Below are 6,000 nucleotides of genomic sequence, written 5' to 3'. Positions count from 1 at the left end.
TGCAGGGGCGGTTCGCTGGGCGATTCATAAATCCTGTAACCAATAAAAAGTCTTTTCCAAACCCCGGGCGGGATTTGAGATTAGAAGCTCCTGTGGGCAGGGCACTTCTTATAACCCCCAGTTTTCTACCTCAGAAGCAATCACCCAAATGCATATTTTACAAAGAAATAATTTCATCAATGAGTAATGCTGTTTTTAGATAGGTTGGATTAACTTCTTCATTGGTCTGTAGGGCTATAGCTTGGGGATATAATTAAGACGTATTATTAAATGTGAATCTTTTGCTAATTTCTGATTTATATTTCCGATCATTTGATGAAAGTGAAACCCACCTCAATGCAAAGACAGGGTGTAATAAATAATTACCTAAATATTTCCAAGGCTAATTTGGACTAAAATATCCGCTGTAGATACATATTTGCAGGTGGAAATAACTATGTTTAAAATAACTTTTTTTTTTTTTTTAGCAGGAAGCATTCTGTTAGCCCACCTTCTCTTTTCCCTCACACCGCTGTATTCACATACCATGCGTAAACCAGCGGTGACAAGAGGCTGAGCTCAGGAGCTGAACTGTCCATTTAAAGAAACAATGCTTAGTAAGGCTTAGATCCCCTTCTTGTTCTTACCCTAGCCTCACCCAACTCAGAAATACTGTACTTTGTCCCTAAGTGAAGTCCTCCACCTTGGCTCCGGATTCTGGCCACTTTCATTTCACCTCCTATCATTAGTTATATCTTCTCTCAACATATTTTCAACTTCTCCTTATTCTTCCCCATTGGCATTTAAACATACTCTTCCACAGCCTAAGCTTATTAAGGGCAGGGAGAACTGTTTACTATTATATGCTTAGAGCCTGCACAGTATCTGGCACATTGTAGGGGCTAAATATTTGTTGAGTGAACAAATGCTCAAGAAAAAATGTTTCTCTTTCCTCACCTCTGGCTTCCACCACTCCATCTTGGCTCCACCCCCACCTTCATTACACTGAAATTGCCTTTGCCAAGATCACTGAAGACTACTTTGTTGCTAAGCAAAAGAGCACTCTTTATACTCTTTAGTCTTTCCTACTCATCTTTCTAAAGAGCATTTTCATTTTGTTACCACATGTTTAGTTTAGCTCTTTTTCTATAGCAACTGAATTTTTTTTTTTTTAAAGATTTTATTTATTTATTTGAAGAGAGAGACACAGCGAGAGAGGGAACACAAGCAGGGGGAGTGGCAGAGGGGGAAGCAGGCTTCCGGCGGAGCAGGGAGCCCGATGCGGGGCTCGATCCCAGGACCCTGGGATTACGACCTGAGCCGAAGGCAGATGCTTAACGACTGAGCCACCCAGGCGCCCCGCAACTGAATTTTTTAAAGTTTTTCTCTTTCTCTAGTTAGCCTATGAATGTCCATATTCTATTCTGATGAAGATATCTATAACTGCTTTTTTGGTTGTGATTGTTCTCAGTTTCTCTGGGACCTAAATACTTCATGTACATGCAAGTAACTTCCAATCTTGTTTCTTGTTCACTATCTCCCAATTAGTGGCAGAGCTGGGGATACATATGACTCCAGAGCCTATACTGCTTTCCCTCACATTAGCAATTAGTTTGTGTAAATTCATTCTATAAACGAAGAAAATTGAATATGAATATCCAGTACAAGTGAAGTACAATGAGAGAAAAAAGAATGGATCGACTAGATAAGGCTGTGAAGACATATGTTAAAACAATCCATTACTGTTTTTCTACGTCTATTGAAGCAGCATAAAAAAATTCCAAGACTAAAAAAAAAAAATCCAAGACTAACAATTAATGTATTATCTATTACAAGTACAATTTTTGAAGTGCAATGAAGAAATTTTTGATAAAAAACTACCGTTAACTTGAAAATAAGAACCACAATGAGAGGCAAGTAGGTATTTCATTTGGGATTAAAGAATTTCAATTCAGGGAGCACAGAATCATAGAAACTCAAATAGTGTCCAGCTTGTAGGGTAAAAGCAAGGATTTTTATGAGGAAAAGAAAGGGAGCCAATTACATGAGTTGAAGAGGGGGAAAAAAGTTTCCTGTGGGTGTTAACGAGTTAAGTTATTTTAGGTTATACATTGATTGACTACTAATTCTATCTTCAGAAATTTCAGACCATTGGGATTGTTAAGAACAGTTGCAATTGTTAAGAACAATTGTTAAGAATAGTTGCCATTTTGCAATTGTTAAGAACAGTTGCCATTTTGCCTAATCCAAAGTTTATGGCCCAGTTCAAAGAAAGACAGGTAAAGCGCTTTCTCTGCAGTGGCCCCTCTGGCTCTATTTCAAAATAACTGTAGTCATGACAGTTTTTCGTACTACAACGTGAAATGCTCAATTTTTAAAAAATTAAAATGAGATTCTCACTAATAAATAATGAGTACTAAAAGTGGATGAGTATTTTTATTAATAAAAGCATAAATATAAAGATATGGTGCTGTTTATAAGTACTTGAGCAAAGATAAAAGGAATTAATCTGCATATTTCTGGTAATTCTGTAATGGAGACCAAGCTCCTGTTCACCGCACAGTAGGCCAATAAGTTGAGAGGCAAGATGTTGGGGTAAGGAAAGTAACTTTATTTGGAAAGCCAACAAACTGAGGAGATGGTGGACTCTTGTCCCAAACAACCATCTCCCCTGGTATAAAATTCAGGCTTCTTTTATGTTAGCAAAAGGGGGAAGTAGAAGGGGAGGTTGGAGTCAAAAGGTGACTGACCTCTGTAGACATCCCAGGAGGCTTGTATAACTTCTTTGTCCTTGGTCAGTTGATCTTTACATACAGAAATCTGGTCATGCCATTTCTTAAACATAGCGTAGTCAGTTCTATATGTATTTCCTTATCTCCTTGAAGAGGTAGATTTGGGGTAAAAATCAATTTTTACAAATCTTAACTGTAACATGCCTATGTGCAGGGCTAAGCAGAAGTTTCTAAGCTATAGGTCACAGCAGCAAAATAAACAGAAGCAATATGGAGTCAGACATGCTAAGTTTCTCCCTGATACACTTCTTCTCGTTAGCATTTTCACATTGCTCTTTACTATTTACTTTTTAATCTGAAACTTTGAATTGAATTTCCTAGTCACCAAGCACTTCAAATTTATTTTCTTGGCAATAATTGCTGCATCATTAACCCATTTCTATTGTGATATACAATTTTCCTGCAAGTTGTTGTTGGCATATTGCATCCCTATAGTTTGACAATATCATCTTCTACTGTTTTCTGAGATTTCCTAGCAGATTTCTTAGCTAGGCTACATTGGTTAGAGTTCATTTCCCTGTAATCTAAGGGCATTTTTGTCCAATCCTGTTGAACATCTAGATCAATTTATAAACTCCTATTTCAATGAAGCATCAAATTTTTATATTGTTATATATTTGAAACAAGATAACTCAAACACAAATTTATAGCAAGTTTATGTTGAATTATAAATTTAAATGATGAGATCTGTAATCACTAGTGCATATTAGGAAGGTAGCATAACAGGGAATCCAAATGTGCAAAGCAAGGCATGGGCTAAGCAAGAAGGGCCAAGATTTTCATATGAAGAGGAAAGGGTCATTCTCCTGTTTGAACCATGCCGTCTGGCACCTAGTGACTTATAGTGTGTAAAAGGGTTAAGATAGGCTGACTCAACAGAGATAGCCTTCTGTTGAGTTATACCAATGATATATGTTGAGATGAAAAAAAAAACCAAACAAACCTGCATTCACCAAAATTAACATGAGTATTAATTCAGAAAAAGATTCTCTGACAAGTTGGCTTACAGAATAAAACCGAGACTTGGAGGTGCCTATGTATGGGAAGAACCATGTTTCCTAAGAATATGGTTGGTTCTTCAGGTTTCTCTGTAGAGGTGGGGAAGAGAGAAATTAAAGAGGAACCACCAAAAAGCTAGAAGATGTGTACTCTCTGATGCTTGTGCTATCTTCCATTCACATATTAAAAAAAAAAAACTTTACTAAAGTAAAGTTACTGAGCTCACAGTAAGGAAGCAAGGACCTTGGTATATGTTCAGATTGATACCAGTATAATTGAGGCCGCACACAGAAGAGAGATGCCGAAAAATAAGAGGAAAAGACCTGCTGGAAATTAACAGACATGAAGGATAAATTAGAAGATCTTTCAACTTCTTAACACTATAAAAATAGGGGTTTAGGTCTAGAGTTTAGAGTGCCTCTTTTATACGTGCCATATATTTTATACCATGAGGATATGTCCTGGAAAATCCTGCAGTAACACTCACATATAAAACCTTATTTCTGTGTAACCTTAGAATAAAAAAATGCACTGATGGCTTGTTTTGTAAATAGCAGGTAGCTATTTATTAGCCTGATATTTTTCTCTTTTTTTCCCTTCTTTTTTGAGTGACCCAAAATAGGTACACTTTTAAAACCTTTATAATGAAAGATTTTAAGTAATGGAAAATTGATTAGGAGATTGCATGTTTTTTAAATTCATGATGGTTATTTGGAATAATTGAGAACCATTTGCTTTAGGTTCAAAATGCATTTTTGACACAAAAAGACATTTCCTAACTTTGTAAGATCTTCTATTAAATAGAATCTGCATTTATTCATTACATTCATACATTTTTTTCAGGAATGGAAAAGTCAACATCACAGAGTTCCCTTGATGAACACTGAAGGTATTTTATTCGTTTTTCACCTGTATACAATAACAGTGAGACTTTCTGTGGCTAAATGACAGTGTATCTTTTCTTCCCACAACTTGCCCATCAAAGATTATGCATTGTTAGAATGATAGGGTTGTAGCCTACTGTATTAATTAGAGGATAAAATATCATTTGTGTTGGCCCTACTTTTATCTAGTTCTAAATAGTAAAAAATTAGTCCAAGACATCTTTCCTATGATTAGAGCAGAATAGAATGATTACCATATAATCACATTTGAAAAACTTCAGTTTAATTAGGGCATATTCAACCCAGAGTGCAGTGTCAGAGTCTGGCACATCCAAAGGAATAGAACAGATGGAGAAAAACAAATACTCTGCCATTCCTACTTATTTTCATATTAAGATGGTGTAAACAGGTCCAAGGTCTAGAGGCATGTTTAACAGTCTTGTAAGTGTATTAGAATTTTTTTAAAAAGATAAAAAAGAAATACATTCTATTTTGTTTTGTGTTTTTACCTGACCATTAAGATTTTTTGTATACGCCAAGTAATCTGCTAATTCTATCCATATTAGACTTCCAAATGCTAATAATATCGATCAAGCTCATCCCTAATTTTTCCTTATCTTAGAAATACCTCTTTTTTTTCCATTTATGCCTGATTTTCTTTATATCAAGTTGTCTATTCCCGCGTCAAAAAACTCCTATCCTCTTTGCCACAGTTACAAATTCAGGAAGGAGCATGTAACCCAATGCAGTCCAAGGAGAGATGAAGAGATATTTGCTGGAGACTACCGGGGGAGATTTCTTTTCTGTCTATCTGTAGAGATAACATGACACATAACCTCCCTTTTTACTGGTACCAAGTGAGGAAATCTGTAGACCTGGCATCCAGTCCATGGATGACTCTGGGCATCCATTCCATGACCAAAAAGGAACCAAATTTAAGATGAAGCCAGTCTATGGTGACAAATCTAAGAATTCAGATTTTATTTAATTAATTAATTTATTTTTTAAAGGCTTTATTTATTAATTTGAGAGAGAGAACATGAGTGAGAGAGCAGAAGCAGGGAGAGCAGCAGAGGGAGAGGGAGAAGCAGGAGAAGGCAGCCGCTTAACCGACTGAGCCGCCCAGGTGCCCCAAGAATTCAGATTTTAACTTCTTGTCCATCCATTATCCTATAACACCTTGACATTCTATTGGTGAATCACTCCTTTCCCACTCTCAAAGCAGTTATATGTTCATGATTTCCCATTTATGTCTTTAGCTCTAGACATATTTCCAAAATTTATATTTCCTATGAATTCCAGACTTATATTTTCAGCTGCATACTAGATATCTCCACTCAGATGTC

The 6,000-nt window shown here is 36.2% G+C and overlaps 1 long non-coding RNA gene across 2 annotated transcripts in view; it reads left to right on the top strand.

Annotated features, from left to right (window-relative positions):
• The first annotated feature begins 4,611 nt into the window (after positions 1-4,611).
• The window catches only part of LOC145716397 (uncharacterized), a 36,199-nt gene continuing 34,810 nt past the window's right edge, over positions 4,612-6,000 (top strand). For both annotated transcript variants that reach the window (XR_014139030.1, XR_014139031.1), the window contains exon 1: positions 4,612-4,659. This is a non-coding gene — a long non-coding RNA (uncharacterized LOC145716397). The remainder of the gene's footprint in view (positions 4,660-6,000) is intronic.

This window comes from Leptonychotes weddellii, chromosome 12, assembly GCF_054177405.1.
Source record: "Leptonychotes weddellii isolate Sample4059 chromosome 12, ASM5417740v2, whole genome shotgun sequence".
In the NCBI taxonomy this organism is placed as follows: domain Eukaryota; kingdom Metazoa; phylum Chordata; class Mammalia; order Carnivora; family Phocidae; genus Leptonychotes; species Leptonychotes weddellii.
This window is presented reverse-complemented; position numbering and strand designations above follow the sequence as displayed.